Raw genomic sequence first — 26,599 nt, 5'->3', positions numbered from 1 at the left:
CTGGTGTTTACACTTCCTGTCGTCGATAAGTTTTTGCCTGTCCTTATGATTGCTTCATGGTTTTTACTTGCATTGTTTTCTATATATGTATCCTTAATTTTGACCATGAGGTTGGACCTGTTCCATCAGTATTGTTTTCCCAACTGGCCAGACATCAGATGATCCATCAGTTCCCCTGTATTTTCTGGAGCCCCGTTAGACACCCAGCCTGCTGTGCACTCCTGGGGCCTCCCTTCCCCATCGTCCTGGCAAGTCCAGTAGCTGCTGGCCTGGTCCCCCTACTTGATTTACTCCCTGTTTGCTAGAATCTCCCCTTCCAAGTGGATTCTATATGGAAGGTAAGTTTTTTGAGGCCTTGAAATATTGAAATGTCTTTAATCTGCCCTTGCACTTGATTAAAAATTGGTGGCTGTAAAATATTCAAAGTTGGAAATAATCGTCAGTCAAAAGTTTAAGGCCATTTTTGTATTGTCTTCTAGTTCTCATGTCACTCTTAATAGTAGGTACCAGTCCTTCGTGTGTGGCCTGTTTTATTCCCTGAAGGTTTTTAGGATCCTCTCTTTGTCGCTTGATTTGAAATTTCTTGATGATGTGCTGTGGAGGTCTTCTTTTATCCCTTGAGCGGGCGCTGCCCAGGTGGGCCCTTTTAATTTGGAAATGCATGTTCCTCAGTTCTGGAAGTGTTCTCGTATTGTCTTTTGATCATTTCCTCCTCCCCATTTACTCTGTTCTCTTGTTCTGGAATTTCTATTTGTCAGATATTGGATCTTATTGGTTCAAAGACTATCAGTTGTTACCTTGTATTTGCCTTTTGTTTGCTCTGTGGGAGAGTTACTGTACTTTATCTTGCAAACCTTCCATTGAAATTTTTATTTCACCTATCGTAATTTTAATTTCCAAGAGTTCTTGATTGTTCCCCCACCGTTGCATCCTGGTTTTGGTTTTTCTCTGAGGATGTTATTTAATGAGAGCTTTTCTGAAGTTTTCTTCTACGCCTTGTGTGGCCCGCACGTTCCTCTGTTCTTGGCAGGTGTCACAGTCTCTTTCCTGTTGGTGGCTTTCTTCAAAAGCGTGCTGATCCTCGGTCATTTGTATTTAAGAGCACAGAGGCTCACGTTCTGGGTGTGTCAGTGGCGGTTTTGACTGGTGGCCTGCTGTGTAGGGGGAGTGCGTTTGCAAACTCACTGTTTCTTTGGAGGATTTTCAGTTCTCAATGTGTGGAGACCTTTTCTTGAAGCCCATTCTGTTTTTCTCAGAGATGAATCCTGCCCTTTCCTGCCGGGAGAGTGCTCTGAGAGCAGATGGGGATGGGGACCGAGGGCCACCTTTTAGTGTGGCCATTTTCCATCCCTCTGTTTTTAGCCTGCCCATTATCCTGTCCCTTCACCAAGCCTCCTGTCCGCTGGTCTGGAGCCTCTTCCAATCCACTTCCCTAGAAAATACACCCTCAGACTTTCAGATAGCCCGCATCAAATCGCTCCACGATCGGAGGTGTACAGTCTCCAGCTCCCACGCCTACCGAGGGATATGACCCAGCCAGATCTGCTTACTTTGCATCCAGCTCCCTTTCTGTGGACATTTAGGTCACCGTTTCCTCCACTCTGCCCAGTCAGTGGTCACTCTTCTTTTGTCTTCCAAAAACATTACTTATTTGTTGATATCTCCCACCTCCACTCTCTCGCGTTCATCTTTTTCTCTTCACTTTGCTGTCATGTTAGGGGTGTCTTGGTTGAGAGAAGAGAGCAAGGGGTAGTCTATCCACCTGTCCTTCAATCAGCAAAGAGCGATCACGTCCCAATGGGTTCTGGGCACTGCTAGGGATAGAGCAGTGAGCAAACGATACAATTCCTTCTTTCTTAAACTTCCAATGTTGTGTTTACTGGAAATGCCATGCTCTTAATGGCACCAAATGGCAATTGTAGTGACGTAAACTTTAAGAAGCTTGGGCTTGTTATGATTCAAGAACCAGTGTGCAACCACCTGGGTTCCCCTGTGCTTTGGGGTTTTGTAATTGGTCACAAATGATGCTGGAGACTTGGGGTGCTTCTGCTGGACGAGCCTGGAACCGCCATGTTTGCATATCATGGGAATCCTTTCACGATGAAAGGTGATTCATATCAGCCTTAGACTTTGGAGGAGATAGAAAACACTTTCTGTGACTCTTTATAAAATCAAGGTTATCGCTTCACCAGGCTGTGGTGCAATCTGAAGAACACACAGCATTAAAGTTTCCTGACCAAGAGTCACTAATAATAGTAAAAGGAAGAGAAAGGAGCAGAATGGTCTGTTAATTTCCAGTATTAGTAAGACTCTTCCTCAAGCTATTTCAATCCTGCACTCTTATCAGTTAAAATTTTTGGAGCTGGGACCCCAACATATGTGTATTTAATTATAAATTATATGCATATACTATTCTATAATTATAATTCATAATATATTGGGAGCATTATAAGACAAACATTTTTAAAGTTAAAAGGGTGAGCTAAAAATAACTAGAATTGCTGTGAACCTAAAACTGCACTTTAAAATCAAGTATGAATTTTAGAAAGAAGAAGAAAAACTAATAATTAGAATTAGAACTTTCCCCTCCCTGGTGGATCACACTGGGCACCTGACACTCCCTTAGAAGCAACCTGCCGGGAGGGTGGCGACGAGGACTTGGTAATCCATCCACCATTACTTAGCCGCAGGATACTGGGCAAGCCACTTGATTCTGGGCCTCAGTTTCCTCCTCTGAGAAGTGGTAATAAAAATACTGTACTGCAGGTTCCCAGTCTTCTTCATAGGGTGGCTGGGCAAGTGATGGGCTGACATATCTGAGGATATTTTATAAACTGTAGAGCACTCAGGGCTTCCCTGGTGGCGCAGCGGTTGAGAGTCCGCCTGCCGATGCGGGGGACGCGGGTTCGTGCCCTGGTCCGCGAGGATCCCACATGCCGCGGAGCGGCTAGGCCCGTGAGCCATGGCCTCTGAGCCTGCGCGTCCGGAGCCTGTGCTCCGCAACGGGAGAGGCCGCAGCAGTGAGAGGCCCGCGTACCGCAAACAAAACAAAACAAAACAAACTGTAGAGCGCTCAACATGCAAACCTAGCTGTGTGACCAGTTGGTCGCCTCATTACCCCCTGAGCACCACCCTCTGCTGCCCCAGCCAGCTGTGCTTTTTTACCATCCAGATACCCTTCCTGCCCGTCATAAGCAGTAATGGGGCAAGTGAAGCCGTGAAAGTCTCCTACTCTTCCTTAAAGAGACAAACAAAAACGAAAAGCAACACCAAGCCCAAATCCTACACTAATGAGTCGACAGCATCCTCTCCAGTCACAAAAAAGCACATTTTTCCCAGCGGCTCCAACGGTGTAGTTCTCTGCTTTCTGTAGACAGTATAGATATGGGAAAAGTAAATCTCTCGAGAAGCATCAGCGTGTCCGTGAGACTTGAATTTCAGTGTGTCCAGCTCAAGTGGAGACAGAAGGGCTCCGTGGCCTCAGCCAGACGGCTGTGCAAACTGCCTGGCAGCAGGTCTCCGGGGCACAGGAAGGTGTCTGGGGCTTACACATGTGGGGTACGTGCAGTGCCGCAGTGTAGCAAAACTGCATCTGTGGCATCAGGCAAAGCAGAGGATTAGTCATGCAAGGGGAAAATGAAATGTTCTGAGTACCAGTTCATACAAGCCCTGTGAGAGCCGTGGCAGTGAGCACCGTTAACCGCACGGAGCCCCGACTTCCTCTCTGCCAGCCTACACATGCGTGATCCCACACAGGCCTCACTGTGTCCATTTCTATTCTGCAGATACGGAAACTGAAGGTGCAAGAGATTAAATAACTTGCCTGTAGTCATGGTGGAGCCACAGTTCAAACCCAGGTCCCTCTGTCTCCAGAGCCCATGGATGCTCCTAACCACTCTACTCTTAACCCCGTTGAGATGAGTTGTATATTTTCATCTCTGAGGATCACTCGCCTCTCTCAGATATCCATATAACCCGTCTTTTATGGAGTTGTAAGAGGACCAAAACCGAAAAGAGCCTAGAGATCTTCCAGTCTAGCAGCTTCCTTGGGGCCAAGCTGGGATAGAGCCCCAGGCTCCCACTGCCCAGCACGGAATCTTAAAACAGCAACAGGTGATGTGTTGGCGGATTACAGCCGAGTCTTCCCAGGACATGGAGGGAAATTTGCAATTAAAAAAAAAAAAAAAGAAAAGAAAGAAAGAAGGGACTTCCCTGCTGGTTCAGTGGTTAAGAATCTGCCTGCCAATGCAGGGGACACAGGTTCGAGACCTGGTCCGGGAAGATCCCACATGCCATGGAACAGCTAAGCCTGTGCTCCACAACTACTGAGCTTGTGTTCTAGAGCCTGTGAGCCACAACTACTGAGCTCTCGTGCCACAACTGCTGAAGCCCGTTGCTGAAGCTCCGCAACAAGAGAAGCCACCGCAATGAGAAGCCCGCGCACCGCAACAAAGAGTAGCCCCTGCTCGCCGCAACTAGAAAGCCCGCGTGCAGCAACCAATGCAGCCAAAAATAAATAAATAAAATAAATAAATTTATTTTAAAAGAATCGAAACAAACAAACAAACCGTTCTTGCACTCTGAAGCTGGAACGCAAGTAGGAAAGTGTTAGTCTTTCGCATCCATAGCCCAGCAGAAGGCAGCTGCACGTCTGCGCCTTAGCGTGCTGAGAACCATGGCTGTTGTCCATCTAAACAGGGGCCCACTTTCACCAAGGGGCCAAGTGAGCCTCGCCATTCCCATTGCAACACCAGCGCCTTCCCCTACTGCCCAGGGTGCTCCCTTACCATATACCCCTCCCCTCGTATTCTCACTTTCTTCTTTCCAAGAAGCTTTGCTCCCCAGAAGGACACTAAGCTATCAGTTATCTGTACCACAATATGAATTGTAGGCCCGTATATTACTTGCTGGTACATTTGGACCAGGAAGTAATATATTTTCTTGAATATTAGTTTGAAAGGCTTTGCTTCTATTTCTGTGACCTACAGGCATCAGTATCAGATGGGATAGAGGACATTTGAATGGGACACAACTATTTTTTTTTAATTCCAAAAACAAGTTAACGTTTTTAGTTTTCTCTGATTTTAAACTATACTTATTGTGAAATATCCACCACAGATGCAGAAAACTGCATAAAACACATGTACAAACTTATATGAGGCCAATGGTCTTGTCACTACCACCTGTGTTGAGAGAGGACTTTTGTAGTCACGTAAATGCATCCGTGTGCTGCCTCACCTTTTCCCTCCCACCCCACCAGGAGTAACCTCAATCCTGAAGTTTAAAAACCAAGTTAAATTTAATGTGAAAGGTTAGCTACCCATGTGTTTAGCAACAAGAGATGAATACAGGCATAGTCTTCCAGCGGCAATATTTTGAGGTGCTCCTGGGCTCCAGTACCCCAGTTTTCTGGTAAAGCATTTCCCCTTGGGTACAGTACGAGTCATTTTATGCAGCTTTATCCTAATGCATGCTGGCCTTGATGCACGCTGCAGACTTATCCAACAGCACCCAACGTTTTGGAGAGGCTCCTTTCCGGAATTATCTGGAAGTTGGTAAGACAGTTGGATGGTTCCTTTGTTTTGAACTAAAGCTGCGTTGTGCAGCCTTGAATTTGGGCCATTCCAGAGTCAAACTAACCCTGAAAGACAAGTTTTTCTCCACCTTGAACATTCTAAGACTGCTTGCTGATTCTAAAGCTATTCCAAAAGACAAGGGTTTTAGCCCAGGCAGCTTGTGAGATTTCGGGTCTGGCGTCTGTCCCTCACCCAGGTTGCTTTTGGAATGTGTGTGAAAGCATCAGTCATTTTCTCACAGTTTCACCTGAGATACCAAGCGTTCATTCTATTTTGTGTTATTTAAACTTTTTATTCGGAAATTATGTCAAATTTACAGAAAAATTTCAAGAACCATGGTACAAAGAACACCCTACAGCTTTTATACAGATCCAACTATTGTTCACATTTTGCCTTATTTGCTATATTTTTTTCTTTTAGGATGGATAGATACAAACACATATATACATGGATGACAGAAATATACAGATACATATTTATATATGTATAGTCACAGGTAATATTTTTCTGAACCATTCGAAGGCAAGTTAATTTTTCATAGTACTTGACCAACTACTGTACTGCGTCTAAGAAGAGGACTGTTCTGTTATGTAACCTCAGTGCAGTTACCAACTTCAGCACATTGAGCATCCACGCATTTAATGTAATCAGAAGAAACCACCGAACAACAGTGGTTTCCTCTGTGTGCTGGGCAAGAGGCTTCCATTCTCATGTGGTGTGCGAACAGCAATCTTCATGTCTAATTGTTTCAATCGTATCAAAATTGCCTTCTCCTATATCAACAACAGGTAGAAGGTGCATACTGACATTTCTGTTTTCAATCCAATGTTTGTTTACTTTCTGCCTTCATTAGGGTCTCTAGATACATCAGAGAAATAGTAAAATTAACATCCCACTCCCAGGTCTTGGAAATGAAAGAGTAAACACCAAAATTTAACACTTTCCCAGTTGGGTGGGGAAACGTTGCCTTTCTCTGTCTATAATCCTTAAGGAGGACAGGCTCTCAGTTAAATAAAACGTCATTTGCACCCTCTTCGCCTGGCTTTCCCTTGCTAGTTGACTTTCACCATGAACTCTGGCAGCTGGGGTAAAATACTGATAAGTGGCCCATGCCTGTTCTCCCTTGATTGTTTTCTAAACTCAGAGATCACTGTTTGTGACACCTGTCATCAGCTGCATCTTACACAGCTACCCACCCTGCGGGTTTCCTAGAGTTCTTGGCTTCTCCTGCCTAAGAAGCAGACATTCCAAAACATTCCTGAACGTTCTGGCTCACAGCTGGAGGCAAGTCTCAGCCGACTTGTTTCCCATTCGGAGGCCTCCACTTGGGCCGAGAACAGATGTGGTGAGGGTGAGAGTGATTTGGGGAAACTTCTCAGTGGTTGATCCCCTCCCTGAGGGATGTGTAATGTCCCTGTGCCCCAGGCCTGAGAAAGGAGCATGGCTTTCCAGGAGTGCTGTGGTTGGAAGTTTCCAGCAGCTGGAAAATCACACTTCTGGGTTCTGAATCTGAACCATTTCACACTAGGAATTTTGTAATGTTTCCTCTGTGTCCTACTCCACCTTAATCTCCCTCATGTTGGGTCGCTTTGTCACTCCATTTTCCCTATTAAAATCTTTCTTATATAAAAATTATGAGGGAATACATTATTTTTTAACCTAAGTTTTATTTTATCAGAGCTGTATTTAAAACATGGTTTAAGAGTCCGCAGTGGCCTTCTCAGCCCCTCTCCAGCGCCCCAGACCCATTCCCCAGAGCAACCTCTTTAGAATCTTTTAGCTAATTCTTCTGGTATTGGCCTCCATAAAGTAACCATAAAATATATATTTTTTTCTTTTTTTGGCCATGCTGCGTGGCTTGCAGGATCTTAGTTCCCTGACCACGGATCACACTTGTACCCCCTGCAGTGGAAGCGTGGAGTTCTAACCACTGGACCAGAAGGGAATTCCCTTGACCTCCATAAATTAGATGCTGATGCTGCATTTCCTCATGTATAGGTTTTACATGTTGCTGACTGACTTCCTGTTAGAGGAATTAGGCCTCCTGGCACCACCCACCCTCACTTCCCCTCCCCATCTTCCCAGGAAAGTTATACATAAAGTGGGACGGAATCTGTGGTCAGTCTTTACAGTATGATGATGATTTCAATTTTATTCACTAGAGAACCAACTATACTGGAATTATGCTTCTTTCGTATACAGATTTTCCCTCAAAGTTAGTAATTGCCTTTAAAAGACTGATTAGGTTACTACATACCTGTTGCATGTTCTCCCCAAATGCCCCCGTAGAGCTATCAAGTGCCTACCAGTGCCATTTGCCAAACACTCACAAGCATCATATAATCTCTCAGTGCCCTGCCCCTCCCGGATCCTCCACTTTCCTGCTCCATCTACGCTTGTCACTCTCCAGGTGTCCTCTGGGGACTTCACTGTGCCTCTGTGTCTTGGATCCTTGTTTTTCTTGGACCTCATGTCTACCTCGTTTTTATTTTACATCTTTATTTGGGGAGAGCACATCCTCCAGCAGCTTTCTGAGAAAGGGTGCATGGGAAGCAAAAATTTTTGAGGCCACATAGATTTGAAAATGCCTTTGTCCTCCTTCAACCTCAACGATGGTTAGTTGGGTATAAAATTTTCAGTTGAAAATGATTTCCTCTCCAAATTTTGAAGGTAACACTCCACTGCCTCCCAGCTTCTGGTGTTGCTAATGAAAAGTCTAATGCCATGCTGAATCCTTTTTTTGCGTTACGCGGGCCTCTCACTGTTGTGGCCTCTCCCGTTGCGGAGCACAGGCTCTGGACGCGCAGGCTCAGCGGCCATGGCTCACGGGCCCAGCCGCTCTGCGGCATGTGGGATATTCCCGGACCAGGGCACGAACCCGCGTCCCCTGCATCGGCAGGCGGACTCTCAACCACTGCGCCACCAGGGAAGCCTCATGCTGAATCCTTAATGTGACCAGTTTTCTCTTTGGAAGTTTATGAGATCTCCTCTTTATCTTCAAAATAACATGCCTTGGATGGTTATTTCCTTTTCTCCCAACTTCCTTCCTCCCTCACTCTCTCCCTTCATTCCTCCCTTTCTTTTTGGCCTGTTCCTTGAGCTGGCCATTCATTGGGAGCTTTCAATCTGAAGATGCCTTCCTTTGACTCTAGAATGTGTTCATATTCCAAATGATTCCTTTGATCGTTTCCCTGTTCCTTCTTTCCGGAACTCCCTGATAGTTAATGAGGGCCAACCTACACTGATCTCTAAGCCCTTTACTTTTTCTCCTTACTCCCTATCCTTTTATGAGTCTGTCCGACCTTCTGGGCTATTTCCTTGGCTTTACTCTCCAGTATCTTTCACTGAATTTTTTATTTCAGTTGACATATTTTCAATTTCTAGGAGTTCTTCCTATTCTGATTCTTTTTTCAGAGCACCCTTGTTTCCCAGATGCAATGTCTTATATCACTGGTGATATTAGTTATAGGGTCTCTCTCTCTCTGTCTCTCTGTTTTCTTATTCTTCCTGAATTGGTTGTTTTCTTTGCGTTCCACTTTCCTGATGATTTTGGTCTGACTTCTTCATTTGAGAAGGCTTTCCTCAAACGTCTGGTGATTCTTATCAACAGGGAGCTAGTTCATCTCCCCTGAAGGACATGGGGCCAATTGGGTTCTCTTGCCTGGGAGGCATAAGCCGTGGAGGGCAGTGGCTGGTGCTCCGTCCGCTGTTCAGGACGTAGACTTTCACTTCATGCCTTGGTTTCATCTAGCACCATCTTCTGCGCTGACAGGAACCTGCCTGGAGCAGGCTCTCCTGAGAATAAGGCTCTCATTTCCTTGACGGTGCTGAGGCAGAGATGGCGGAAAGCTAGAGGGAACCTCTAGGGGAGGGACTAAGTCCAGCCTCTGGCTGTTCAGCCTCCAACCAACCCTCCTGCTTATCCCTTCCCTTCCCAGGTCCACTCCCTCCAGGGTATGGTTGTCTCCAGCCCTGAGCCTTCCAGGCCCGTGTGGGAAATCGATCAGCTTCCTGCGCATGCGCACACTGAACTGCCGACCCACGGGGGAGGCTCCAGCCCACGTGCCTTCCCTGCAGGAGGGTGCCCCTGGGCTCCTCGCATGTCTCTGTGCACCGTGTTCAACCACTTTAATAGCCTTAATATATTCTTCCAGGGAGTTAAGAGGGAAAGGAGATAAACACATGTGGTCAAATCAGCCACGTTTCAAGGAAACAATACTATTTTTTTTTTAAGCTAAATTATCTCAGCGTAGAACATTTAGAGGGAAACGCCACCTCTGCTGAAGTGAACAAGTATGAAGTGCCAATGTGCGATGTCCGTGGTTTCTGACTCTCGGATGGCCTTACGCCTGCCACTTCTCCCCCTCATCACTGCGTAATGCCTGGTTCTCCAGGCGCAAATGAGCAGTTCTCAGAATGTCGGAGAGAAAGGGAATGGGCACCTCTACTTACCTCTAAGAACGATTTCTCTCCTTCCCCTGAATAGAGGAAAGTGAGGTGGGGACGGAGAGGTGGCAGCACATCCAGGGCCCCCCTGGCAAGGACCCGCCCCCTCCACAGCCCTCCACCCCTCCCAGCAGCGATTCTGTTCCTCATGTGTCCCCGGTAAATGATCTTTAGTCACAGCCCTGTGAACTGATTGTTCTAGACTAGCAATTTCTGTGAAACACGGTAACAAGTACAAAGCCCCAGGAAGAAGCAGTTCAGAACGTTCTCCTCTTATTTCAAGAAGAATTTATTTTTACATGACACTTTCTGTATCTTCTCTGAATGTCTAGCCATGAGGAGGTGAGAGACAAATTAAAACGTTATCTTTTAAACTATCAAGTAATTGCAACTCTGTCAGGCCCTTGCTTCTTCTGTCCTCCTCTCTCATACATTTCTTTTTATCCTTCCCCACGTGGATTTGAAAGGATTTCTAAGCACTGGAGTCAACGAGTCCCTGAAATGAGGGAGGAATTAAGAAGCAGGGAGAAAAAGCAAACAAAAACCCACCTGAAGGTCCAGTAATAATAAAATACCTATTATAAACCTCCAGGTATATGTAAATGTAATCCAGTGGCCAAATACACGTGGGCATCCTAGCTTCGTATTCCTCAGACCTAGACCCTGAAAATGACAAAAAAACACTGAATTGATAGTTTCTCCTCCCCGCCGCCCCTTCTTCAACATCATCATCATCACAGTTACTCTCACCACCTCAAGTTCAGTGGGAGCAACGATATTGAGTTTTCTAAAGTTTTCTGGCGTAAAAGCAGGGAACTGCCAGTCAGTTTCAGGTCAGCATGGTTGTTGGCCTTGCTGTGGCTGATGGTTGGAAGCTGAGTGAGGAAAGAAACACTAGACGGGCAGGGAAGGCCCCTGGGCAGAGAGCGTGTGCTGAAGGGCGGGGTCAGAGCGCCCAGTGATGATGGGAGGCTACAGGGTATGGAGAGAGCTGCAGACTCGGTCTACCTTAGGAAGATTTCCTGAGGACAGCGTGTCTGGGAAAGACAGCTTTTATATAAGATGAAATGGGGGAAGAGAAGATTGAGGCCAGGAAGCCATTAAGAAGAAAGATGTTCTAAATGGACAATTTACTAATATCTACATAGTTTTAACTTCAAATGCTCAATCATTGGATGAATATTAATGTCAACCAAGTTAAATTGGACTTAACGGTATTTTTATGCCATCGACAGTACATCTTGCCCACAGCTTGTAAGTACATGTTAACTTTCAAGAACTTGGTAAGGTCTTCCAAGAAATGCTTCATTAGGGAAATGTATGCTGCCTTAATCTAATAATTTGCAAGTTTTCAAAAGAAAGAAAGAAAGATTTGCAGACTGTGATGGGTGGGATTCATAACCAATAAGAGGAAATTGGAGTTCAGGATAGATGGAGAAGTTATCAGAGAAGACCCAGCTCTTTTAAGTTCAGATCTGGGGTCCAGAAAATGATGTTCTAGGATACTGAAAAAAGACGAGATCGAATTGCTTTTGGTGAACTTGGCAGAATCAGAGAAAAGGAGAAGTCCCAGAAGACTAAAAGTAGTCGATTTTTTTGGTTTTCTGGAAAGGAAAGAAAATTAATTCCAGAGCTGACAGACCAGGGGAGAGGTCTGCACTGTTAAAACCCTGGAAGAGAAGGCGGTGTTCACCAGCAGCCAACCTGGGTTTACTAGAAACTGCACACGCCAGAGAAACACCGTCTCCCCATCTGAGAGGCTGCTGGGCTGAGATGTCAGGGAATGTTACAGGCACAATCTCCCTGCTTTTAACAAGGCTTTTGACCAAAGTCTCTCATGAATATCTATGGATGAGAAGACAGTCTCGTTCTAAAAATCATGCAAGTAGATAGATTTGTGGCAGATTGAAAGGTTGTACCTGACTGTAAGTTGATGAGCACAGGGTTGTTTGTTTTGTTCACTGGTACTTAGAACAATGCCAGCCACACAATAGATGCTTAATAAATATCTGTTGAACAAGTGGGCCATTACTAAGCCAGGGAGACCACTCTAGGGGAACGTTACAGGATTCTTACCTGCCCCTGCCCTACTGAGTGTTGTGTTTATGGCTTGAGTAAAGATATTGATAATATGCTCATTAAAGTCTGTGGAGAACAGAAAGCAAAGCCTGAAAACTAGTATTTTTTCCCAGTTTTACTGAGATACACTTGACATATAACTTCGTATTTGTTTAAGGTATACCACATAATGATTTGATATATGTATATATTGTCACATTACCACAGTAAGTTTAGTTAACATTTATCACCTCATATAGTTACAAATTTTTTTTTCTCGTGATGAGAACTTTTAAGGTCTGTGCTATTAGCAACTTTCAAATACACAGTACAGTATTGTTAACTGTAGTCGCCCTGCTGTATATTGCATCCCCAGAACTTATTCATCTTATACCTGGAAGTTTCTGCCTTTTGACCACCTTCGCCCATTTCCCCCACCATCTACCCCCTGCCTCTGGTAGCCATCAGTCTGCTCCCTGTGAAAACCAGGATTTAAACGGACAGAACCAAGATCCCGAATCTCTCACGAGTCTCAGTCAAATCAATGAAGTTTAATAGGAATATATGTAAAATCTCATTCTTGAGGCTTAAAAATCAGCTGAACAAGTACATGACGGGGAGATAGAGCTTAATAAACATATTACAAAGTTCATGTGTTTTAATTGACTCTAAACTTAGTGGCAACACAGGTTATGCCATAGTTGCCAGAAGAGGCTCATTTCAGTCATCTGTTGATTTCGTCATTAATTTCAGCAAATGTTTATTGACTGCCTGCTCTGGACCAGGTACTGTGCCACGAAGCAGGCTGCATTTGCAAGCACAGACATTCCCACAAACCCCATAGTACAAGGCGAGCCCTGGAACAGGCTCCCAGGGTTCCATGCCCTTGGCTTTCTTCCCACCTCACTGGCTGCACCATCGCGGATTCCTCTGCTAGTTTCCACTTCTCCCCAATCCCTGAACTTTGCATCACCCCAGACCCAGTCCTCAGCCGTCTTCTCATCTCCGTCTGTGTTTGTCCCTAACTGATCTCGTCCAGGCTCATGACTTGGAATTCCATCTGCAGACATCTCCCAGATTTCTGTCAACAGCCTGGACTTCTCTCCTGAACCCAAGACTTGTATATGCCAGTGTCTGCTTGGCATCTCCACATTTAACGTATTGAAAACGATTCCTAGCCTTTCCCTCTCTATTCATTTTCTAGGGCTACCGTGACAAAGTACCCCAAACTGGATGGCTAAAAACAGCAGCAGTGTATTCTCTGATAATTCTGGGTAGAAGTCGGAAAGCAGGGTGTTGGCAGGACCAGGCTCTCTCTGAAGGCTGTAGGGTAGAAGCCCCCCCCCAGGCTTGTCACTTTAGCTTCTGGTGTTGCCAGCAATCCTTGGCTTTCTTGGAGACACATCACTGCAATCTCTGCCTCCTTTGTCACATGGCGCTTTCCCTGTGTCTTCACATCGCCTTCCCTCTGTACATGCCTGGGACTCTTCTCCTCATCTTATAAAGACACCAGCCATAGTGGACTAGGGTCTACCCTAATGATCTCATCTTAACTTGATTACTTCTGTAAAGACCCTGTCTCCAAATAAGGTCACATTCACACGTACTGAGGTTAGGACTTCAGCGTATCTTTTGGAGGATACAGTTCAACCCATAACAACCACTAACTTGCTGCCTCCACAGCCTTCCCTTCTCAGCTAATAGCCACTTCACCCTTCTAGGTGTTCTGGGCAAAACGCTTGCTGTCGTCCTTCACTCCCGACTTTTTCTCTCACCCCACACCCAATCCACCAGGAAACACTGCTGACTGTACCTTAGGGTTAGGTCCAGAGCCAACCAGCCACTTCTCCCACCTCCACTTCTGCTTCCCTGATCTGAGCCACCATCACCCAGATTACTACAAAAGCCAAACGTTCAGATCATCTCACTCCTCTGCTCAAGACCCTGCACTAGCTTCCATGTCACCCAGAGTCACCACTGCCATCCTCGTGTCTCCCACCCCTGCCAATTCCCCATGTTGTCCCTGGCTTCATCACCTTCTAGCCTGGCCCTTGTTTGCTCCCCTCCAACCACAGTGGCCTTCCTCCTCTTCCTCGTATATCCTAGGTTCACCCGACCTCAGGACTTTTGCACTAGCTCTTCCCTCTGCCTGGAGCAAGGGACCCTAGATATCCTCCTGCCTCATGATCGACTCCCTCACCTTCTTCCAGTCTTTGGCAAATATTGTCTTCTCAATGACACGCTTTTTAAAGTTCCACCTAGCCTTCCCACCAGCAGTCCCAATCCCCTATCCGCTCAAGCGATTTTTTCCATACTACACCCCCCCTACATACTATACGTTATTTGAAGTATTTATTGTTTATTCTTTGTCTGTCCCACCCCCCGGCTAGGACGTAGTCTCCACGAGGCAGGGGGCTTGTTGGTTTTGTTCATTTTTGTTTCCCAAGTGTCTGGAGCAGAGGGTAGAGCCAGAATCGAACCCAGGTCCCCCCAGCTCCAAGGCCTCCCTTCTTTCAACCTGTGAAGGACCACTTCCAGCTACACAAGGATGAACCCTCAGACACTGCCTCTCGTTTATTCTCCCTGTCCCATCTTTTGCCATCATCCTCGGGGACTTTAGCATCTCTATAAGCCTGTTCGCTAACAGAGAAATTTTAAAGTGTACAGAAACAACGCCATGTTTATTATGTTCACACCAGGTGAGCTTGGGCACGTTACTTCACCCCCTGTGTCTCAAAGAGAGATAATAATTATACTCTACCTCACAGGATTTTTGAAGGATTACATGAGTTTATATATGTAACTACTTGCCGTGGAAACAGTGAGTACCATGTCAGTGTTATTTATAAGAATATAATATGTTTGAACCTTGAGGACATTATGCTAAGTGAGATAAACCACAGAAGGACAAACTGCGTGATTCCGCTTACGGGAGGTATGTAAAGTCGTCAGACTCTTAGAGAGTAGCATGGTGGTGGCCAGGGGCTGGAGGGAGAGGAAATGGAGAGTTGCCCTTCAATGCGTATAGAGTTTCAGTTATGCGAGATAAAAAAGTTCTAGAGGTAAGCTGTACAGCATTGTGCTTATAGTTAATGGTACTGTATACTTGAAAATTTGTTAAGAGGGTAGATCTCATGTCATTTACTTATTTGGCCTCAGTAAAAGGACAACAATTCATTAGTCACTCACCCACCCCGTAGTTTTATTGAATTTTCTCCAGGTTAAGGGACTTGCCCAAGACCTCACAGCTTGTACATGGCAGGGAGTGACAAAAATCGAGCCTCTGACTCTCAGAGCCTTTGTCCCACCCAAAGTTAGGCATCAGTCCTATCTGTCAAAACCCAGCGGATTAACGGGCCGTGCTCTACAGTACTGAAGAGGCACACCGCCTTGGGAGAAAACACCTCACGGTTTGGCTCTGTAAAAATTCTTCTATGCCCCGTAGGTTGGGCAATGAGAAATAAATAATCCAGTCAGTGATGTTCTGATGGGCAGCTGGGGCGTCGCAAACAGGGAGTAAACAAAAGAACCATCTTTGTTTCAAGCATCATTAGAACTAGCAAAGCCTCAAAGTCTTTTTTTTTTTTTTTTTCCTGCGGTACGCGGGCCTCTCACTGTTGTGGCCTCCCCTGTTGCAGAGCACAGACTCCGGACGCGCAGGCTCAGCGGCCATGGCTCACAGGCCCAGCCGCTCTGCGGCATGTGAGATCTTCCTGGACTGGGACACGAACCCGTGTCCCCTGCATCGGCAGGCGGACTGTCAACCAGTGCGCCACCAGGGAAGCCCTCAAAGTCATTTTTTAAAGTGGTGGGCGGCATCCGGCATCTGTCCCCACCTGGAAGGGGCACTTGGTCTATAAAAGCAGCAAAAATAATTGCATCTTCCGTGTCACTTGGGTAGAAGCTCCTGTCCTAATTAATTCTTCCCTCCTCTTCCCTTTATAAATATGCTTGGGGAAAGTGACATCCTAGCACTTTTGTTGCTGTTGTTTTCTCTCTTCTTTACAAGGAATTCTCTCTGCTCAGGCATTTGGGGTGCTGATTTTTCTCATGTCCTAGAGATTCTTCGAATTAGTCGATGTTTCCTTCCCATAATAGTTTGCCATGAGAGTGGATTCGCACTGGAGGAGGGAGTGATTTTGTCACCTTATCAAAGTGCCACTGATCAGGTTAGCTTTCTTGGCTACTCATTCATTTTTATGCCTCTCCAGAAACAGAAACAGCAAGCCCCTTGTTAAGTGGAGCTGGAGATGGCTGGGTTTTGCAGCGTCTCCCGAAAGAGCTCCTCCAGCACCCTTTGATGAAATGCTGTCTCGAAGCCTTTGCAGTAGCGCTCACTAAAGAGATGATCTCCTCCTTTTCTCATCAGTGGAAAAACACTAGGCTAGGGACAGCATGACAGAAGCATGCTACTGTGTCACCTTGTCCCCAAATAACCTGGCACCTGCCAGGAGCTGCCTGCTGGTTGGGGGCAGGCCCACCGTGCATCCCAGAGGGAAGGTACACAGAAGACTGTCCCTTTTCCCACTCCCTCTGGAAGCACTGGGACCCTCCAGGCCAAGCGTGGTGTTGTATTCTTGGGTGATTCTTCCATAGCTGAAGGAGCGTGCAGAGATCCTAGAATTCACCTCCACTACTTCAGAGCTGGAAGGAGAAGCTGCTTTGGGCCTTCTTTCAGGACTTGTATCAGTCAGCTTTTGCTGCAGAACAAACAACGCCAAAACTTGATAGCTTGAGACAATAAACATCATTTATCATGATTCTGTGGGTCATCAGGGTAGTTTCCTGGTGTGGACAACTCAGGGGGGCTGGATGGTCTAGGATGGCCTCACTCACCTGTCTGGTGGTTGGGAGGCTGGTTGACCTAGAGCAGCCTAGACAGGATCGGCTTATCCCATTCTATGGAGGCCAGCTTGGCCTTCTTCATGTGAGGTGTCAGGGTTCCAAAGAGCAGCAGGAGAGGGCAAATAAACCCCAGTGCACAAGTACTTTCTGTCTGTTTGTGTCACGTTTGCCATTGTCTCATTGGCCAAGGCAAGTAGCATGATCAAGCCCAGAATCGTCTGGGAGGGGAACACCCAGGGGCATGGATCTGCAGAACGGTAAACACACTGGAGGTCATTCCTGCGAGGATCTGCCCCAGGAGTGGCTTGTCAAAGGTGTGTCCTATCCTGTCCCTGTATGGGAGTGTGCAGGGTTAGTATAGGGCGGCTTTTTCGAGGAAAACACGAATGGAGGTCTTGACCCACTTGCTAGCAGTGTGACTATAGGCTGGTAACTTTGCTTCTCTGAGGCCCAGTCTCTTTACCTGTAAACTGGGCCTGAGCGAGCCTCCTTCACCATCTCCTTCCGGTGACTGAGGCGACGTTTGTGAAGCAGCACGGTGTCTGGCACACAGTTGGCACCACCCGTGCTAGCTGCTGTTGCTGCAGGCAGCTCAGGGACACTTGTGGTGGCAAGTTGGGCAGAGAGGGGGCAGGGGTCTCCCTTGCACAGGAGGTGCGGCTGAGTGGTGAACTGCAGGAGGCCAGGTGAAGACCCCTGAAGGGCAAAGCATGCTCTCCTGGCCTCTTACAGATCCAAACCTTATTTAAATATGTGTTCTTTAAAATCAAAACAAACCAATCACCCTTCCTTGATTGCATGTCCCAGCAGTGACCACTTGACTTCCACACCCCACCTTGCCCCCAAAATAGCTTCTGTTCCTCATTGTCAGGCGTCGGACGCTGTGCAGCGTTTTCTTACTTGAGGTCTCTGTGCACTGGAATCCACTGCCTGTGTCCTCCTAGGTGCCTTGTCATGGCTCACCGCCTGCCCCTCCGAGCATCCCTTCTCAGCTTCCTGCACCAGCCCCTTCCCCTCCTCTCGTTCTTTCCTGGTCATTATTCCCAAGTTCCATCCTCGGTCCTGCTGTCGGCAGCATCATTTCACAGGCTGACCCCCACCATGTCCCCTAGTATCTACGTGCTCATGATTGTCTCAGTCTTTCTCTGGCCCCAACTTGCCTCTTAAACTGCCAATCAATTGCTCAAACTCAATAGGTTACAAAACAAATATAACTGCCCCATCTGTCTTCGTCCTTCAGGCTGCCAGACAAAATACCGTAGACTGGGTGTCTCAAAGAGCAGAAATTTATTTCTCACAGTTCCAGGGACTGGAAGTCCAAGATCAGACTGTCAGCATGGTTGATTCCTGGCAAGGTCCCTCTTCCTGGCTTGCAGATGGCCGGGTCCTCACACGGCAGAGAGAGGGCAAACCCTGGTGTCTCTTCCTCTTCTTGTAAGGGCACTAATCCCATCAGGAGGGCCCCATCCTCATGACCTCATCGAAACCTAATTATCTCCCAAAGGCCCCATCTCTAAATACCATCACATGGAGGGAAGTTAGGCCTTCAGCATATGAATTTGGGGGGACATCATTCAGTCCACAGCACCGTGCATGCCCTCCTGCTGTATTCTCATCCACCTTCCCCTCTTCCCAGTATCCCAAGCCAGAAAGCTGCAGGTCATTTCCCACAGTGGGTCAGTGCTGATTGTCCTCTGGGTCCTTCATCCTGTCTATCCCTGCAGCTGCTGCCCCCAGGTCAGACACCAGCACCCTCCTCAAAGCAGCCTCCTCACCTCCAGGCTTGTCCCAGTAAGCTCAGCATTGCCTCCAGAACACCCACTCCATCTCCGCTCTCCACCCTCTCCTTCTCATACACACGCACACACAGTAAAACCTGGCCTCCCCACCTCTGCGGCCCCATTTCCTGCCCTTCTTCCCGGTTCCCTCGTCTTTGCCACACTGACCTACCTGAGGTACCCTGAACAGACCATACCATCTCACTCCTCTTCTTTCCCTCTACCTGGGGCGCTCCTCCACCCTAGCCTGCCTGGGGACTCCTGCTCATCCGTCTGGACCCACCTCTGGGATCATCCTGGGGAAGCCCCCACCCCCTGCCACAGCCCGGCTCTTCCTCCTTTGTACTCTGTACACACCCTGTTTACCATGTGTCATAGTGAATGTGGGCCAGCTTCCCTTAATGGCAGGGAGCTCCTTGAGGGCAGGAATTAATTCATTTCTCTGAACCCCAGTGCCTGGCATTTAGTAATGGCAATAAATAAGCATTGAATGAATGAATGAATGAATGGGTACGGGAGTTGATGATGGCACTCAGTGGGCCCAGCAGTCTCCTCTTTCCTGCACTGAATCACCACGGGTGCCATCAGCTGCCAGCCTCCACACGGGAGGCGTGGGTGCCCGCCTTCCTGCCTCTAGCACCAGGGGCCCCTGCCAAGATCTTCTCTCTGCCCACAGAGACCACCCTCTGAGAGCAAGCCCTTGGCGCCTCGGTCCGAGTTCACTGCTCCCTCCTCCAGCTCCCTTTGCCCTTTCTGCGTGTCCTGCTAGGTTCCCACATCACTTCATACTGTCCTATTCTCTAATTGTCTGGCACAGGTTAGCCCTTTATTCTACCAGTACATTCTACTGTCTGGCTCGTTCATTGTTTTGAAAGCGTCCGTTGTCCTAGCTGCACCCTCGTGTGGACGGTACTTCCTCTGAATAAATCAGTCCCTGGACATTTGCTAAATGCTACTCCACAGGCCTTTGCTTATAATCCTACCTGTTCCTGTCCCTTCCCCACCGATCTCCTTTCCTCCGAGCCTCCGTCCTCTTTGCAGAGGCAGAAATGCCTGGGAGTGAAGAGTCAGCAGACTAGCGTTCACATGTTGGGTCCACCGCTTCCAAGCTGTGAGCCTGGCAGCAAATAGCTTCCCCTCTTTGAGCTTCTATTTCCTTATCTAGACAATGGAGAGACCATTGCCCCTGCAGGGCTACTGTGAGAATTAAATGAAACAATCAGCATAAAGCACTTAGTACAGTGCCTAGCGGGGAATAAGTAAATGATAGTAAATGTTGGCTGCTGTGATGGATGTTGTTTTCAATAATATTATTTTATCAATAAATTTTCCCCTTAAGACTCTAGCATAGATCAGACCCTGGCCGGCACCTAGCACATGGCATAGGTGTTTGTAGAAACGTCAGGTTAGCGTGCAGATGGTTTCATAGAGCTGCCCCAGAAGTTCTACCCCTTACTTGTTGCTTGGAAGGGGAGGCTGATTTTGTCTCCGATGAGAGGAGGGAATGGGGGCATTTCCGTTCCTCGCCGACAAGAGCTCCCCTCTTCTCTGAACTTGATGCTGTTCTGCATCTTGTTTGGTGCAGGGTGGGGTGTGCTGGCTCTTTACTCAGACACGCAAGCGCCTGGGACAGCTGGGCACAGGGCCCCCCTTTCATCAGGCTTTTGTAGAGATAAGATAGCCAGGCCCTTCCTAGCCATTCACATCAGGGGCTTAGGGTTGCCTTTTCCTGGTTTGAGTTGGTCTCAGCATGGCTGTTGCTTGTCTTGAAGGGCTTTTCCTGGTACGTCCATGAGGGGAAGGCAGCCTGGGGGACCTGACAGGGTATCCCGGACAGAAGGGAGGCCAGGGCCACACGTGTCCAGCCCCAGGGGTGTGCCTGGGCCCAGGTGCCCTTGCTGAGGGCCACCCTCTTCCCCTTCCTTTTACCCAAGGAGTTCTGGGTAAGGGCTGCTGCTGAAACCCGAAAAGGGTGACACCCATCCCTCACCTGGGTGGCCCCTTCCTGAGTTGCCTTCTGTGGTTGGCTGGAGGCCACTCAGCTGGGCCAGGGAGGGGCCTGAATATTCTTCTCCCCTCTCTTGCCTCTCTTTGCTGGAGAGGCAAGTCAGCAGACGTTTCTTAACCCCGTGCTTTCCCTTCCCCCTCTCGGCTCATAAACGGTGAAAGTATGTAAGGTAATAGGCTGTTTTTATGGAAAGTGACCTTTGGGGGAGTCTAGCCCGGTGCTGGGTTGAACAGCGACGTCAAAGTCACAGGCCAAGCTTTGTTCCAACATCCAGATTCCTGGGACTCACCCCTAGAGTTTCTAATTCAGTCAGTCTGGCTACAAGCCAGGAATCTGTACCTTAAAAGCTGAGAGATTCTGCCCCTCAGCCAGGTATGGAACCACACACCTGGTCCCACCGCCTTGTATCACCGGCCGGGGCAGGAGCAAGGGGGCGCTCTGGGGACCCAGAGGGGTCTCACGCCTTGACGAGTTACTGACTGTGGCCTGAAGCCCCAGATACCGCTTGAGCCCTGCCGTCTTCTCACAGCAGCCAGGGCCCGAGCGGTCCCTCCACTGGATGGGATCTGGGTCACTGGGGTGACGGCCAGCCGTGGGGCACTGACTCAGGGGACCCCAGCAGCCCGTGGTGCCAGGGAAGCTGAGGAAGGAGCCAGGGCAGAGGAGAGGGCCTCTTCAACCATTCCTGGAAAAGGCATGCAGATTGAATGCACATATGACTTCACCCCTCCGTCACCCCCATCCCCGGCCCCCCAGGACAGTGTCTGGGGCACCTCTACGACCCACCACTGCTGGCCAGTTGGAGGATGCAGTGTGTGGCCTGCCCTGGGGTCCGGTTAAGGGTCCACATTGAAGTTGGCTGGACAGCGACCCAACTTGGGTAGATGTGACACAGAGGCAGAGTTGGGACGAGGTCGAAGTTTACCAAGTCCGGAGTACACGGAGCACGTTCGTCTTCTGATCTGAGCATTTGGTTCTTCTGGATGAGACTGGAAAGATGAGACTGTCCAAAGAGACCCGGCCCTGCCCCCAGGCAGTTTACACTGGGAAGCCTCTAGAATAGCAGGCACGAACCCCATGGCAATAGCCTGTGCCTCTACATCGAAAACAGCATTTAAACCAGGAAATCAGAACTACGTGAGCTCTGGGTGGCCCTGGGACGGGCAGGCCGTGCCGGCTGCTGCAGGGAGCCTCCTGCCGCCGGGAATCAAGGGCCCAGAGCCACAGGCGCTCTGGGAAAGTGTCTTCCTACAGCCGCTCTCCCCAGGGCAGAGGGCATTTGAGCTCGGGGGACTGGCTGCAGGACTGTAGGGGCTGGAGGAGAAGGCTGTGTGGCCACGCCAGGGCCGGTAGTGTTCCAGGAAGGTGGGATCTTTTTTTTTTTCTGGGAAGTGAGAAGCAGCTTGATAGCACTATGAGAAAGCTTCCCCAGGCCTGCAGGCCTTAAGTAAATAAAAGCACAAAAATAGATTTTTCAGACCGTGTCCTTCCGATGCATAGTAGGATTTCCTGAGGAATTGGATTGCGTTCTCCCTGACTCACCTGACTGCTGAGTAGAGAAATTCAGAGGAAAAATGTATGTTTCCCTCAGCCGTATCTGCCGAAATGGGGCCGACTGCAGGGCTTACTGCCCTTAACGGGTGACCTTTTGAAAGGCAGCTGGGGGGGTGGGTCCGAACAGCAGGCTGGGGATTGGGACTGAAGCTTAGCTGGGCCACCCCTGTACCTGAGCCACCACTCTCAGGGATGGGAAGGAGATTTATCGTGGAACCTCTGCCCTGCCTGGGCGTTGTAGGTTGGTTTCCTGCAGGTAGAGGCCACTGGGCAGTCCTCAGGAGAGCCGGGGTGTTTTTCCAGCAGTGATGAGGGGTTGGCCCTGAAACATCCACACCAAGTTGACCCCACTCCACTTGGGTATCAGGACTGTGATCTGCTGCATGGCCAGCCCAGTGCTGGGGCTTAGGATACGACTGCAGAGCACAGAGCAGGTTTTCCCCTGAGCCAATCCATGAGGACGAGACAGCAAAACACTCTTAGCATCTTTCTTACCTGGGTTTTCAGAAACCAGGCTTTAACTGGCCCCAGTCCATCCAAGGACCTAAATAATAGTGTGCTGGACCACGTTCGATGGAGTTTGGGTTCCAGCATGGAACTTGTTACAGGAGAGAACCAGTGGAGTGCTGGTATACTGGCTCTGCACAAATTTAAGAGCCCTGATTTGTAGACTTTGCCTTGCCAGGGTGCAAATACTGTCGGTATGGTGAATTTCAAACAACGAATGTGAAGTGGCTACATGTGGAGTTGGGAAGAGAGGTACACAGTTGGCTCCAGCCCACTACTGGACTATGTCCCTGACTCAAAGATCCAAAGAGCTTACAAGTGGAGGTACCTAAGAGGGGCACACTGAACCACATGCTAGGGGTACCTGCAGTGATCCCCCTACATGTACAGAAAACTCCTACCCCTTGGGCAAGAGAACCTTTTAACCAGCAAGAGGATCCGTATCACCCAACTAACACTGGATGTCCTGGCGAGTGTCTCCGTATTAGTAGTTTCCCTGATAGGACAGTGATTGGACACATTGTTTGGGTTTATCACATACCCTGAGGAGTTTGTTAAAAGTGCATCCTCCTGGGCTCCATCCCCAGAGAATCTCACTCCATAGATCTGGGATAGGGTCTAGGCATCTACATTCGGCACCCAAGTTACAGGTAAAATTCACACCTTGAGAAATCCTCAGCTACTGTTTACTCACCCTGTGGCTTCCATGACTGAAAGTTCAAGCTCTGGTGGCTTTTAGCATAATGACTTCATTTTCAACACTCACTGTTTTGTTCCAGTGAAACAGAATTGTTTTCTTAAAGTCCCACCATGCAAAATTAGATTCCAGATCATAGTAATACCTAACACTTATCGAGAGCTTTCCAACTCCAGACATCAAACGTGTGTGCCTCATCTCATACTGACAACCGTCCTATTATTACCATCCCCATTTTGTGGATGAGGAAACTGAGGCCAGAGGAAATTTCCAAGGAGGTGGTGCCAGGAATAAAATCCAGGCAAGCCGACTCCAGAACCTGCCTTCCAAGCATGACACTGAACTGTCTCTGTAAAATACTGTTCCTCTGCGAGGCTTTGACTTTTGACTTAGCTAGTTCAGGCTAAAGTTCAGTTCGATTTCATGGGCATTTGAATGCCTATAAGATGCTGGCACTGGTGTAACTTACCTCATCTAATCCTCCCAGCAACCTTGTGGGGAAGATATGCTACTATTTTCCAGAAAAGGAAATGCAAATCCGGAGAGGCTCTGTGGCTCGCCCAGTGTTGCACAGAGGGCAGGGCGGGAATTAGTTGCTCATCCCACACACAGCCGTGCAGCCACGCCACCTGTTTCCTGGGTGGTTCCTTAGTCTAAAGTTAGGCGGTTGAGGCATTGGCACTCTTTTAAGCGTTTGAGTGTGTTTCTGACAGTCTTAGTATTTAACTATTAAATGTCTGAGTCAGTATATAAAACATTAGTGTACAAATGGGGGAAGATAGGTATATCTATCTGGAAGCACCAGGTAGAGTGGGCTAAGTGTGGCCATAAATGCAAAGGACTATGTAAATACAGAGAAAGGGTTATTGTCTCTGCGGGAACCAGAGAAGGCTCCCTGGAGGAGGTTGCACTAAAGCTGGCCTGGAAGGATGTGTAGGACTTTGGTGAGTGTGCAGGGAAGGGTAAAGGAAGGGCAGTGATGAGGGAGGACGTGGTGGAAGCTGAACCTGGGACTCAAGGGTAGGGCTGGACCCCAGAGCCTCAGGAACCTCGCTGAGGGTCTGTGCCTTTTCTCCTCAGGCACAGAACTAGCTTCATGCTTGATTTGTGATTGAAGACGTTGTGACTTTTCTCCTCCAGCCGATCGATCCTATTTTCCATTACGTTAAAATAGCTTTCTGGGGGCTTCCCTGGTGGCGCAGTGGTTGGGAGTCCGCCTGCTGATGCAGGGGACACGGGTTCGTGCCCCGGTCCGGGAAGATCCCACATGCCGCGGAGCGGCTGCACCCGTGAGCCAATGGCCGCTGAGCCTGCGCGTCCGGAGCCTGTGCTCCGCAACGGGAGAGGCCACAACAGTGAGAGGCCCGTGTACCAAAAAAAAAAAATAGCTTTCTGTAATCTTCTCTGCGGTGGATTTTGTCATCCTGGGCCTCTGCGCTCAGAAGGCTGCCGGCTTTAGGCACCAGCCCATCTGAGTAGCTGCCAGGTGTGTGGGACTGGTTTTAGCAGCCTGGATGGGATGGATGCTCAAACACTTCTTCTCATTTTCTTAGAGCAAAGGTCCTTTCTGTCCCTCACGAGCACTGGTGCAGTGGCAGGTCCAGCTGGAGTCGCTCTGGCTCCCCTGTAAGCCCCCCTTTCCCAGGGGAATGCCTTGGGATATCTGTCAGCAACTTCCTGCAGCCCAGCTGTCCCGATGGCTTGAATGCTTTGGACACTGATTCCCAGGGACATGAAGCAGTTCCTGCCGCTGCCCGCTGGGTATGCCAAGTGAACGCGTCTGGCAACAGAGCCAAATGGCACGTTCACCTCTGAGCTCTGGCGGCATCGTCTGGGTGATCACTGTAATCTTTGAAGGGCGCACGCAGGCTCCATACCCTTGACAAACGGCCTCGGGAAAAAAATATCACCATCTCTTTGCCAGTTACGGATAAACCGTGGCCAGAGCCAACTCTGCTTTGCACTCAGAGCCGCTGTCAGGTGCCGTAGGATACAGGGGTCTCTTGCCATAAGTGCTCTGAACAGGAATCAGCTCACCATTGCCTGGGACTCACCAGGACCCCCAAGCCCTGGGACTGCCTCGTGTTCCTGGCCACAGTCTGACAGATTCTGAGTGTGTACCTCTTCTTCATCCCTGAATCTGCAAGCTGAGCATTGACAGGACCCTCACAGCTGAGCGGGGGCTGGCATGTCTGGGGTGGGCGTTTTCTTGACCTTTCACCCCCCACTGCATGTTCCGGATGGCATTCGTGGCAATACCTCGATAGCTGAGGCCTGCCATGGGGCAGTCTCCTGGAGGCCTCTGCTTGTGTCTTTAAAAATGTCAGCTTCCTGCATTCACAAGGCACCGCGGGTGGCCTTCTTCATGGACTCTGCTTTCAGTGTGGTCCACAACACGTCATCCGAGAAATCACTCAGCTCGCTGTGCTGGGAGGGTTGGAGCATCCCTGTGGTAGAAGTGCCGGGCCCCGGCAGTCCATTTCTCAATTAATCTCTAAACAGTGACGGAAGGCCCAATAGGAAGTGCTGCTTTCATCGTTGCTCTGGTTTTAGCAGGGCTGTGAAAGCCCTCAGTGTGCATTGTTTGAATCCGGCAGACAGCTGGGGACCCCAGGCCCGCCCCTTCGCCCTGGGCTCTTGATGTTGTTTTCCTCAAGATGGAATGAAAGCCTCCAGGCCCATGCATCTCAAGAAGCAAGATGGCAGACAGAGGTGTGCCTCAGAGCAGCCTTTTTTTTTTTTGCAGTACACGGGCCTCTCACTGCTGTGGCCTCTCCCGTTGTGGAGCACAGGCTCCGGACACGCAGGCTCAGCGGCCATGGCTCACGGGCCCAGTCGCTCTGCAGCATGTGGGATCTTCCCGGACCGGGGCACGAACCCACGTCCCCTGCATCGGCAGGCGGACTCCCAACCACTGTGCCACCAGGGAAGCCCAGAGCAGCCTTTTTTGAAGCCCACAGTCTATTCAGATTTCAGAGAGAAGGCTAAATTCAAGGAGGACTTCGATTCAGACTCCCGCTTGGCTCCTGCCATGTGAGTGGAACAGACAGGGCTGTGCATGTGGCTCTCTCATGCAGGTCACAGTGCAGCCCCTGAAAACCAGCTGATGGTTTTTGCTATTGTCTAGGTT

At 48.8% G+C, this 26,599-nt stretch overlaps 1 protein-coding gene across 5 annotated transcripts in view; it reads left to right on the top strand.

Annotated features, from left to right (window-relative positions):
* The window catches only part of ATXN7L1 (ataxin 7 like 1), a 240,750-nt gene that overhangs the window by 47,470 nt on the left and 166,681 nt on the right, over positions 1-26,599 (top strand). The gene's annotated exons all lie outside the window — the stretch shown is intronic.

Source organism: Aethalodelphis obliquidens, unplaced genomic scaffold (assembly GCF_003676395.1).
Source record: "Aethalodelphis obliquidens isolate GAN/ISIS:26980383/991018 unplaced genomic scaffold, ASM367639v1 scaffold27, whole genome shotgun sequence".
Classification (NCBI taxonomy): Eukaryota; Metazoa; Chordata; class Mammalia; order Artiodactyla; family Delphinidae; genus Aethalodelphis; species Aethalodelphis obliquidens.
Note: the sequence above shows the minus strand (reverse complement) of the source record. Positions and strands in the feature narration are given on the sequence as shown.